The sequence below is a fragment of the Homalodisca vitripennis genome, unplaced genomic scaffold, assembly GCF_021130785.1.
Source record: "Homalodisca vitripennis isolate AUS2020 unplaced genomic scaffold, UT_GWSS_2.1 ScUCBcl_6421;HRSCAF=13628, whole genome shotgun sequence".
Taxonomy (NCBI): domain Eukaryota; kingdom Metazoa; phylum Arthropoda; class Insecta; order Hemiptera; family Cicadellidae; genus Homalodisca; species Homalodisca vitripennis.
In genome coordinates this window covers 1-13,670 of record NW_025782528.1, presented here as the reverse complement: position 1 = coordinate 13,670, position 13,670 = coordinate 1, and the positions used below count along the sequence as shown (strand labels likewise).

The following is a 13,670-nucleotide window of genomic DNA, read 5'->3' as shown; positions in this document are numbered from 1 at the left end:
CAAGTTTTTAAAGATGAAAAAATCAGGCAACTATCTTATTAAAGTTACTATAGCCATGAATGTTATAAAAGATAAAAGAGTTAAGTAAAAAATATTAAAAACTGCAATAACTCCAAAATAATAAATTATTGCATTACAAGTTTTAGGTTATTTAGCAACCTCTAGGGGTTCGCCAACTTTGGTTATTAACTTCGCACTAATATTTGGGACACCTGTATATTGGAGATCTTCAAAGACAAAGGCAAATGGCAACAAACTGTCTTGGTGGCTAATTTTTGGAAAACAGAAGTTTAGATCCGGACGTGTAAAGTAAGTTAACTGATATGCATTGCCACTGATGATATAAATTTCATTTCTACAGTAAAAGACGGTCTGAATAAAATGATTGTATGTTGAAATGTGCTCATCCGAATAAAAACCTGTTTTATATTAATTAGTGGACTTGTTCCAATATTCCATTTAAGAACTATGGCGATTTTTGAAACTAAAACAACTAAAAAAACACATGTTTAATCAAATTTGCTTAATTTTTTGTAGCCTTTTTAGTTCTCTATCCCTAACCTAACCTAACAGCAAATAATCAGACAAAGCAAATCAGTTAAAAAGCGTCCAACAGTTTGACACATTACTGAGAGTGTTAGGCTACGTGACTGACCATTGATCTATTACATAGTTCTTACTTGTACTTTTGGTTCGGTAGATTTCTAGCTGTACTAATGTATAGATGATTATAAAGGTTTACCCTAGGAAGTACACGGGTTTTAAGTTATTTTAGTTTAAATGTTTAACACAGTCGCCATTTAAAATAAGAATATTGGAATAAGACGTTTGTTTTTGGCAAACTAGGTATTTGTTATGGATGAATAATGTACAAAATTTCATCTCAATCAGTTAATCTATCATACGAGGTATGGCTATTAAATAATGGGACTGATATAGTAAAAAAATTTATTTTCATTTTAAACATAATTACTTATTATCACCTTCAATATACACCCCTTCTCTAACCCTGCAATGCTCCATGCGAATTTTCCATTGTTGGAAACAATGCTGAAAGTCATCTTCTGTCAACTCTTTCAGGAGGCTTGCCGCTTTTTCTTGAACAGCTTCTACGGATTCAAATCTCGCACCTTTCAAAGCAGATTTCACCTTAGGGAAAAGATAAAAGTCGCATGGTGCTAGGTCTGGCGAGTAAGATGGATGTTCTAACACAGGGATGCTGTACTTGGTCAGGAACTGCTTGACAGATAACGCGGAATGAGCTGGCGCATTGTCTTGGTGAAAATCCATGATTTGTCCTTCCATATTTCGGATAGTTTTTTTTCTTACTCTTTCACGTAGTTTATTAAGTACCTCAAGATAGTAATGTTGATTAATTGTTTGACCTTCAGGAACCCAGTGAAGGTACACAATCCCACGAATGTCGAAAAAAACAATCGTCATTGCTTTAAATTTTGACTTGCTCATTCTTGCTTTTTTGGCTCTCGGTGAAGTTGAGGTCTTCCAATGCATGGATTGGCGCTTCGTTTCCGGATCATAAGTAAAAAACCACGATTCATCACATGTTATTATTCTTTCCAATAAATTTGGGTCATTTTCAATGGCATTCAAAGTGTCAGTACAAACATTTTTACGAGCTGCTTGTTGATCAATCGTAAGAATTTTTGGTACCATTTTTGCACACACTTTTCGCATGCTCAAATTGTCATGTAAAATTTGCCGTACACATTCTTTATCAATGCCTACAGATTCAGCAACTGCACGAATGCTTAATCGTCAGTCAGACAGAATCAAATTAGCAAACCTTTTTCGACATTGTCTTCCGTTTTTGATGTTGAAGGACGAACCTGGCCGCGAATCATCTTCCACGTCTTGTCGACCATCTTGAAAACGCTTTAAAACCCTTCAAAAAACACGAGTCCGCGATAAACAATTCACTGACATACACTTCTTTTAGTAAATTATAGGTTTCGGTAGTGGTTTTTTCAAGTTTAACGTGAAATTTAATAACAATTCGTTGCTCTATTATTACGCTAACCATTTTTCCAGCAAAACAAAATAACAACACTTACATAAATGAAGGTTATGACACAACGATGTTGTTTACAGAAACGAGACTAACTGCATTCTGAAGAGGAAGTCTCAAACTACACAGCTGTTGGTCATTGTTGGTTGGCGCATGCGCACTCGTTCCACTGCAGCGTCAGTCCCGTTATTTAATAGCCATACCTCGTATAGATGTGGATTGTTGTAGATGGAGCTTTATATTGGTACTGATAACTTACTTAGTAAGTTAGATGTGGATTGTTTAATAGACACTGTCACTGTCTGAACTAGACCTAACCCTATGATTTTTAGAACAACTTACATTAGGCTTAAAAGGTAAATAGGTCATTCTTGGGAAAACACAGCTACTAGATCCGGGTGCTTCAATGTCTGAATCTGGTGTAATATTTTCTCCAACAGCTGACTTTAATCTAGGTGTCAATGCTTTTTCAGTTGTCACGTTACGCATTAGGGGTTAATTCAGTAAAGTTTAAAGAGGCACTGAAATCCTTAACTTTGGAAGAAGAATATTTTTTTATTCAGAATTTTGTAACTTTGCAGAGGAGTACATAGACTGTTAGTGTTTTTATTTATCTGTCTTATTAATGTTTTAGTTATTATTTACAATTTGTGTTAGTTTCATCTGTTTTTTGGATTAAATATTATAAATCTAACACTAACTGCACACTCTTAGCAGTTACCTGGTTGGGCTTCTTGCCTTTGTCGAGATCGGCCATGAACGCAGATGTACGTAGATCCTTGACAAGCCAGTGGCCCGGGCTGCGTGTAGCTGCGGCGACAGTCTCTGCGGTACAACACCATCAGCAGTGGTGTGGCACGAATGGAACAGACCATTGCTGTTTATACTTTTCGGTTCTAAACAGACAGACAAATATATGGTACTTTAACTTGTTATAAGTTCCAAAATTCGATTCTGTACGATTCTTACTACATGTTTTGGGACGAAAGTCCCATCGTCGGGCATATAGAACACAGAAGTCAATGGAAGTCAAAAACATGGTAAAAATTACACATAATAAAACACCACAAATCAAATAAATATAAGAACACATTTACGATAAAAAAATTTAAAGTACATATAGATGATGATAAGTATGTAATTACAGTAATTATGTAATTACAGTAATAATGACAGTAATTACTGTCTTACATAAAACAAAATTAAGAATATATAAGACTGTTATAAGACCAGTTCTTCTTCTTTATGGAGCAGAGACATGGATTATAGATAAACAGGCAGAAAAGAAATTGGTTTACATTCGAGAATAAAATTTTGAGGAAAGTTTTCGGACCTATTGGAGATGGAGATGGATGGAGAATCATTGCACAACCAAGAAATCAGAGAGATGTTTCAATCTCCAGACGTTGTAGGAGAAGTAAAGAGCAGAGGATACTTCGGTGGGCCAGGCCATGTGATGAGGAGGGAGGATGATAAATTGATTAAAGAGGTTTGGAAAACACAATCCAGTTGGAAGAAGACCTCGAGGTAGACCCAAAAATCGCTGGAAGGACCAGGTGGAGAAGGACTTGCGGAAATTGAGAGCGGGTCAGGGGGATTGTGAAGACAGGGAGAGATGCAGGCAGCTGGTTGGCGAGGCCAAATACCACCTAGGGTATCCATGGCCATGGGAGTAAGTAAGTATAGATGATGATGGGCCTTCCACATACCCACAACCATGAACGCAAAAACTGAGGGTTGAAGATTTTGTCACCCCTGCTTCCTGATTCGTTCATATCTACTAGAGTCTTATAAGTAGTTAGTAAAGTATTCTTGTGACCGAGGATCATATTAAGAATATAATGGGAACTGAATTGAAATTTTTTTGTTTAGTATCACACTATTGGTGTTTTTATTTTGAAAACGTTTCTATATTTCGTAATTCTTCTATGGTGTCAAGTTTCCAAAACCACATGGTGATGAAACTTCCCACAACCTACTTCCAGATGACCTTAAAAAGAATCCAGGACTCCATTGAAAAACCCACCTCACTAACTGGCTACTTTATCACCCCTTTTTACACGAAGACTGGGGCTTTTCAGTGGAGGGAGGGTAAATTTTTACGGACTTGATAAACACACGAGTCAAGGACAAATTTTGACACTATGTTGATTACATTGTTAGAGTAATTTTTATGCAACCTGATTGGCACTAAGTTTTATGCAACCTGATTGGCACTAAACTCTAAAAACTTTAATGTTTATGAAAAAAAATATTATTGACTATTGACATGTTACAATTATGAAATAGCACAATTTTGGTTGTGGAAATTTATGTTTATACGTCACTAAATGCAATACTAACATTTGATTACTAAAGGAAAATTGATGTGAAATAAAAATAAAATATGTTGATAAAAATAAATTCTTACCAAAATAATTATTCATGATGCCCGTGAATAGAAAGTTGGTTGAGGAAGCTGGACATTGAGATGTAGTCATTCAGTGTGAATGGTTTCTGTTGCTCATACATTTCAATGTCATCAAGAATCCTGCAATAAAAAAACGTTACCAATTCATTAGTCTATGAGTAATTAGACCCTGTGAGATTTCAAGTTGATCTTTTGAGCTCTGTCAGACAGTGTTGTAATAGTGTTGTCCACATCATCACTGTTTAACAGAGATCCTTGTTAAAACTTATACGGAAATCATTAGTTAGGAGTAAAAAAAAGAGTACAGATCCCAGTACTGACCCTTGTGGAACACCACCTTTTAATAGGTGACTAATATTAAGGCATTTATTATATACAACCAGATACTGGACAAATTTGTAGAATCTGTTACCTGATTTGTCAACCAATACTGCAACGTTTACACATCATCATCATCATCATCACTAATACTTTTAAGACTGCAACACTTTTTGAAACTTGATCAAACTCATTATAAAATGACAAAATTCATAAAGGATCTGCTTTATTTGCCTTTTAAATCTACTTTTTTACACAAATATTGAGCAACAAAAATATTGTTTAATCACCATTCTCTTCATGAAAACATTGACTTAAATATCATTTTTTAATATTTAAAAATATACTTTACACCTTATCAATCAAAACGTTTGTTTCTCTCCTCAATACTACTGAAATAAAACCAGCAAAATTTGTACTTATGTAATGCAAACCTAAATACACAGAAACGAATACAAACGGAGTATTATGTTTCTGCAATGGCTCATTTAGGTAATTACATTATTCATGGTTCATGTTCAGCGACCATAAAAAAAGTTAAAAAAAAAAAGAGTGGTACATATTTACTTTAAGAAGTAAACCTTGCAATTCCTCTGATATCTAATATAGTCTTTTCAGTGCATCAATTTCTATGTGAGTGAAGACTAACATTTCAGCTACTTCAAGGATTATGATGAGGGATTCTGTAGAACAAGCTATATGAACATCAAAGAGAGAATAAACCACCGGATCCTCAGAGGTTTACGCTACGTGAGTTAGGTATTTTCCTCCTACCTCCTACCTGTCCCACAGGTGTTGAGAGGTTAATATATCAGGTGTACTGACACCTAGTGATCATTTCATGCAATCAGCAAACAGTATTATGAGAAAACCTCTGTTAACAGCATCGAATTCTAGACGCTACATTACGAGGAAGGGTGAACTGGGGAGCTAAAAACTCAACGTTCATATTAAATTCCCACTTATGGCTACGTTATGTGTAGAAAACTTGGTTGCTCCAAAGCGCTTTGGGATAGCGTCAGTAACATCGTAGTGCACGCAACTGTGCACCTGATGAGACAATGAGAATACCAACTCACCTGTATTACACTTTATCTTTGATTCTAGGTGTCTCTGATGTTGAAGCGATGAAAAATATTTCGTTTTAAGCTTCTTCGTTGGACAACATTTCTTGGATCTCTTTCAGGACGAACATGACTCCAGATTCCAAGAGTCAAGTCTGTAATAGCATCAGATTCCAGATGCTGCATTAAGAGGTAGGTGAAACTAAACTGTATAATATCTTAGAGAGGTCCAGATCCCATACTGCTGATAAGTACGCTATTTTATTACTCACGTTACATAATGCGTCATTTGCAGTCAGCGAACAATATGAGAATGTTTGAATCTCAGGAGCAGAACCCTTGGTGTTGACAGAGAGCAGGTTGAGGAAGGGCTTGAGGCCACAGTGAGGTCCTTAGCGAGGTCAGAAACCTCCACAGCTGATAGAGGATCTTGTCTTGGTAACATAGGACCTACCACACAAGAACTAGAGATGACTAAGAGTATCTTGTACATAATGAAATAAAACATTATAGAGATATACAACTTTGTTTGCTTTAGATGGTGGTAAAAATTATAAAAAAAAAATCAAATGGTCACTTTTGCTGATTACAGACAGCTTGTTTCATATTGAAACATAATGGTATTTTGATAATTGTAAAATGACTAAAAAGTACAGTGAAAAAAGTATCTTAAACACTATACAGTAGACTTAAGAAGATTTGGACTTTTACTAATTAAAAAGTTACAAATCCGACATCATGAATACCAACAAATTATTTTAATTTGAAAAGAAAATACATTTTTAGATTATTGTGTGGCGGTACATACAGTCAGTATATCCGACGAAGCTGAGTGAGTGTGTGAGTGCAGTGTGTTGGTAGAGAGTGCAGATGAGTGCAACTTTGGTAGTCTCAGGACTACCCAGTTTGTTGCGGCAGTTGTTTTGCCGCATTCGCTCTGTTTGTCCTGGCCTCGAGTGCACGTCTGAATGATGAACATAAATCAACATTGCGTGAATCGGAATTATTATTGCTGATTAAATTACTTAACCTATTTTATAGGATATAAAATGTGGATCCATTTAAAATTTGAATCTATTTGAAACCCTTTCCACTAGAATGTTGCCACCCTGGTGATATTGCTGGATTTCCACATTCCAAGAATTTCATGGTTTCGGCGACATCGTACATCATTGGCTATTTGATATCAATATGGCATTATTATTATACACTGTATTGCTCTAACATGTCAACCTAGTTGTCAGCTTAGCCAAAGCTGTTTTAATCTTTTGGGGTACCAGACAAAAATTTTTCATTGTGTCCAAGAAATACCAGTGACTTTTACCCAAGGATTACCGAATAATATTGGGGACTCTTTTTAGGCTGTTGTGCACTATTTTACATTTTTCATGTAACTCCTTTTTTTTGTAAAAATTAATGATTTTTTGAACAATACATTAAATTTTGTAACAGGTGAAATACTATAATATTTTCCCTTTATTTAAGTAAGAAGAAAATTCTAAACAAAAATGTCAGATGCAAAAATGTTTGATTTCACTAAAAAATACAGTGATTTAATTGGTTATATAATAAATAAAAAAATTTTAGAACACAGTTTGATTATTTTTTGCACATTTTTTAAGTTGATAACTTGTAGTGTATTTACAATAACAAATGTCAGTAAAAATTTTAAAAAATATAGTATATTTGATTTTAAAGGACAATTAAATTAATTTAAAAAAATATAAAAATAAACATCTGGAACATATCCTGATGTTAATAATTTTAACAGTTACAAGCATGTCTATATAACAGAATATTAGTATTTCCTCTGAATTTCTTTGCATATCTGATTATCTGGATGTTGGTACCCAAAGGGTTAAGCTTGATATTTATTAAATGTAAATTATGTATTTTTTTTCAGCTTTGAAGTTGCATTGTTGGGAAAATGTTTGAAACCACACTATGAGCAGCTGACAAGGTTTCATTATTTAAATGATAATTATTGTTAATTTTTCTATTTATTTTTTAATAATATGCATTAATTTTAAATTATTACTATGTAAAAATGTTCTGCTGCTACTAACCTATATCTACTTTCAAACAGAGTATGGTAAGCCTGTTTTTTTTTTATTTTCTTTATTTTTTTTTGCTGACTTTATCGGATCTAAGTACAATACAAATAAAATGCAAGTTCAATGAAACAAACAGGGTCAGGAAATTGGAGTGGAAGGGTAAAATAAAGATTTGATTCTTGGTATGGAGAATAACTATTCATCAGACTATGTACTCCATACATGATCAATATTGTATTTTGATTCATCAATCTTATGATGTTGTAGTAACTTCAAAATTAACCAAAAATAATATGTACGACTTTTCAACTTTATAATCTACGAGCTAACAGTTAATTTGAATCATTAACCCTGTTTTATCAATAATTCAATAGCGAAATTCCTGTGTTAGTTTTGGTGGAAGTCAAAATAAGGAGTATCAAAAGAGTTAATATGAAGTATTAAGTTCGTTCATTGGTCTGGAGACAAGAAAAAGGTTGAAATAAAACACTGAATGAAAAACATGACAACCAGCTGGATGGACATTCTTTAAAAAATACAAATGAGATGATAATTATTTGGTAAAAATAAAGAAAAATTATTTTGTTCACTTTAGTTTTTTTCCATTAATCTGTATTTAAGCCCAATCATTCAACAAGTAGTCAGTATTACTGTCCATAATTTAACCCTTCCCACATTGAAGATCGGATATAATAGAATGGCAGACTTTGACCGAAATGCCAAATACAGTTATATTCGATATTATTATAGATTACATCTCTTGCAGGAGTTTTTTTTATTTCACAAAAAGCCTTTGAAATGCCTGGAAGCACACTTCGTTTGCCAAGAAAGTATTAATAAATGACCTTCACTCAGCAGCAGGGGGGAGGGGGCGAAGTGCCCTTTGTTCTAACTCCGACCACCTGCTGGTCAGTTTTTTATCTCCTACAGACCCACCTAACCAAATATATGCGTGGGTGCGTCATCGAACTTTGGCGTGTTATTACTGCTTTCTTGGGTTGTCAAGAGTGCGCATGTCTTACTAACGTATCTCATTATTATTCATCGTGTAGAGGTGTTGTGATTAGTTTGATGAAATATTTATCTTAATGGTAATTAAACTTTTCAGTTTAATTAAAGATTAAAAATGAAAAGACAAATTTGCAGGTGACTCACCTTGAAGAGGTTACTGCTCGGAGGAGGTGTGTGGGTGGTGGAGGAGTCTCCGGGAACTGTTTCCAACGCCTGGTCCAAGAGCGGAGCCGAGTAGTGCTGCCACGACGGGCTGACTCCACATGCAGGAACAACTGGTCCTTCACTTGCGGTGATAGCCTCCTGTAGGCCGGGGTCTAGCGACTGGGCGAACCACCCCAGCACCGGGTTCCAGTGGGTCAGGTTAGACTGCTTGGTCGTCACGTAATGCTGGCACGACTCAAGCAGACGTGTTATAACCAGCTGGCACCATAATAATGTTGTTATCAGTTATATCATTCATAGTATAAGAGAAAGTAGTATGATGCAATTTTGATTTCAAAGTGGCTTTTGGGATATTCAGATCAGAAAAATATGGATTCTGTGACGGGTCCATGCACAAACTTGTGTGTCCATTTTGTCCATTTGTCCAGTTATTTCTAAAATCAAAAGTATAGTTTCAGTTTCAAGTTTTAATATGCTCAAACAGTTTTTATTACAATTGTAACTGTTTGTATTGTTAAATAAGGAAGAACTACTCATGCATAAGAATTATGTGTTTTAAAATACTTTATTTTTATTTTGCGCAGTAATCCGATTGAAACCAAAAAATTAAATGACAAATTGTAATGACATAAAAATGCTACTTAAACAGTGTAAGAAACACCAAAGTACTCACAGTGAACATGGGGAAATGAATAAGCTGGAAGGTGGTATCTCGCTGCAGGTATACCAACTGTATCAGGTTGGCCAACAGACACAGGGCGTAGTTACCCTCCAGGGTGTTGAATACTATCCTCATGTCCTGCTCACCACTCAGCAACTCCAGGGCTCGCAGGAGGAAGTCAGAAGACTCCAGAACTCCAAGACACTGAAAAAGTTTTCACTGATCACTCCACTGTGCATCCAAAAACATTTTTCAATTGGAAGTGATTTCTTAACCTATTGTATTCTGCTACTGCACAGTTTTAACAGAGTTGTGGCTGCTAGCAAACCTTTTAATTTTGCGTTTCCTTGGATAAACCTGGCAAAATTAAATTACGTTCAATATACTGGGACGCACAGCAGAACGTATATACGTACACACGTGTAGGTGCATGTGGCATTCTCGTGAGGTCTATATTGTTTTGCATTACGATACTTGGCAGCCTGTTTTTACTCCAAACGTCGAGGCATTTCAGCCGGCAACTGTTGTTTGTAAACACAAATATGACTTCACTTAAGTGTGAAATTATTTGATAAAGAAATCAATGAATTATTGACCAATGATTTTAGTGAGTTATGCGACAGTGACCAAAACAGTGAAGTGGATATTTTTAGTCGTGAAAAATTTGACGATTTTGATAAACCAATTACGAGGACCATCAGGTGGTACTGCTACTTTTGCTGATCTTTATCTAAATGGGCCTATTTTGAATTGGGTCAACTTGGTTATAATCGAGGCTGGTTCTCAAAAATCATAATGTAAGCCAATGGTAATGAAATAACCGAAACGGGCAAATGAAATCTACGGACAAATAAAACCCAAGCGTTAGAAAGTTGACTTGTAATCTACCCTTATTTTCCTTGGGTGAATGATACCAAACTTTATTACCACACATATTTACCATTCTGGGGCCCATGTAAGTAAAAATGATATTCCCAGTGCCTGGAGCAAATAATAATAAATTGTAATTTGCCACAATAATATAACATCCAAAACCCGGGAGTTCAGCTATGGGTTACCTGAAAAAACTGCTAAAACAACCTGGGGATTCCCACAAGTTTAATGATGTCTTTCAACCTTACTTTATCAAATTAACAACAAAAGTTGTAGGCTTCAGCATGTGTTTTTTTTTAAGACTTTTCATAATTCTTAACCTTTCAATAGTACTGTTTTACGGAATATAGGTCCATTACCATCGGAATCGTGTTATGCTTAATTATGATGTTATCAAGTGTAATATCCATGTTCTCTTCAGTTTTTAGTTTATTGTGTATGGTTTATGAATCACGAATGTGATTAAAATCTATTGATTTATGGACCAATCAGGAAAAGTAATAATGAAATATGTTGAAAACACCAAAAATTAAATTCATTAACCCATTGCTTATTCTCTTTTTTCAATTGTTTCTTCCTGGGACGTATGCGCAGCACAACACCCAAAAATATATGGCATGCGGCCATGCCTACTTTTTGAGGCATTTAAAAAAAGATTGTTTGACTATTTCGTAATTCGGATTATTTTTTTTTTCTATTTAAAACCTATGGAATAAAAAATTTAAAACTTAGCCAAAAATTTTCAATAAATTAACGCTAAAATCGCTCATCCCAGGGCCAAATTTTCTTCAGCGTTTTTTAAGGGTTTTGATAAGTAAAATGATTATTTAAGTTTTTTTTTTTAAGGAACAAAATATTAACCCCCAAAGGAGTGGGCATATGGATCACCAAATTCATTCCCCCCCTCACATTAATTGCAAATGTCCCCACTACCATGTACAAACGAAATTTACTGTGCCTTGTAAAAATTATTGCGTAGGGTTCTCAAAGTGAAGACTGATCGCATTGTTTATTTCAAGATTAGCAGTTGTGTACCTCTGTGAAGGGCCAACGTGTGCAGGGTGGTGGGATCAGGGGCTGGTACACTGACCGATGTTGAGGATGCAGAAAAACATTGGGAGAACCAGACTTTGGTCCGTGAGGACCGGCGGGGAGGAGGAGATCCAGAGGTTCTGGGTGGCCAGGGGTTCATGGATTGCGGAGAGGGAAGGACGTGCTTGAGACACACCTTGGAGCGCGTCGCAGAACCCTTCACCAAACAGTGCTCTCGCTGACAGGACAGATTATTACGTTGGAGAAAAAAATGACTTCCAATGTAAAAAATTAAGTGGAAAACTGCTAATCAGGTAGTCACCCAAGGCAGGGGTTTCACTTGATGGCTGGTTTTATACACTGTCTCAGTTGAATCATATCAACTGGATTAAGCAAAAAAAACCGATGTTCCGGTGTCACTTAAATCTGAGCAAATCTTATGGATGTCCCAGAGGAGCGAATTTTAAAAATTATAATATTTTCCTATAACTATTTGTTAACAAGCTTAAACAAAAATTGTATATAATTCTAATAATTGATGTAAAGGGACAATTTTTTACACGGACAACAAGTCTATTATCTGGCTTTTCCGTCTACACAAATAATCAGACCACGATGGTCGCACCACTTTAATAAGGTTAATCCCCTTTGGGTTGTTGGGTAAGGCCTCTAGTAATGCAATGGCTGACATTGCGGAATTTTTTTCCACAGGATGAGGCTATCACTATTAAAAATGTTGGCCTAATTTGTGTTACAATACAAAATAATCACACGCTCATTTACCATCGATGGAAACAATAATATTCTCACACCACTACCCAAAAAAAAATAAAAAACAAATCTCCCAACGAAATTAAATTGAGATGGGAAGGGAGCACAAGTTAAAATCGGTTCTGCAAAAAACACATTGGTCTTGTTAATAGTTCCAACATTTAAAATTCGGTCCTCAAAACTTGGACCTGAAAGAATAAAAAAACAGTTCTTCAACTGAGGCAGTTTAGCTCTTACTGGACTTGAATATTTCACTAAAAACTAGGGGATCAGGTTTCATACAAATGATGCATGTTTATTAGACAGTAAGCCATGGTGAGTTATGGTTCTTTGAAGTACAGTTTTGTTTTAAAGAAATAAGCAAAACAGAAACGGAACGGAAGCTTAGCTAATGATGCTCCTGTTGTTACCCAATGGTAACTAACTTTCTATCAAAGCTTGTTCCTTTGTTGTGCTATCTTCCCCATAACCAATAGGTTTAGAGAAGCATTTTTGGCTACTCATATTGATAACACTTTTTGCATACAGAAAGGAAATGAAAATTTGTAGCAATGTACCAATCCAAAAATACTATATAAAATAATTTTTGTATCTTTCTCTACTTAAATTTTACTTCTATCTTTATAATTTTTTAAAATCTTACAATTACTAATAGAAATGTTTATCTAAGAGTATGTTGTCCAATTCTTCAAATCGAAAACCTGTACTACAAGGAAGAATTAGTTACATCAATGGGTCAATTAAGTTTCACCATCGAAACTATAATTGTTTTTTACTTGTTACCATTATTTTCAGTGCCCTAGGGACTTAATGTACTTGTGATCTTTATTAATGATTTATAAATAATAATATTACTTTTATATTTATTCACTATGGGGAAATTAAAATGTAAATTAAATTTAATGACATTCTAAAGAGGGGTATATATTTGTAAAAACCCATGTTTACAAGCAGTTAGATAAACCTACTTGCTTTTTGCATATAATAAAGGGTCACTTCCATATAATTGTCACTCCTTAACAAACCAGAATTCATCGGAATATCTCCTTATTCATTCTTTGTGTCTTTTATTACCAATCACACATGACTACGTGTTAGGGTGACCGATGGCTGGAGGGCTTTTCATCCAGGGACTATTATAATGTACATTTTACTAGACTATTGGTGTACCTTTAAGTTGTTATGTAGAAGAGCCTCGGCATATGGAAATACAGGTGGGCCCATGATGGTTAGGAGGGGCAACAGCTGCGCCCATGCCGGCACGAAGAGGTGCCATGTTAGCGGC

At 35.2% G+C, this 13,670-nt stretch overlaps 1 pseudogene; it reads right to left on the bottom strand.

Moving 5' to 3' along the window:
• Positions 1 to 13,661, bottom strand: part of LOC124373786 — a 28,000-nt pseudogene extending 14,339 nt beyond the window's left edge.
• Positions 13,662 to 13,670: the final 9 nt, after the last annotated feature.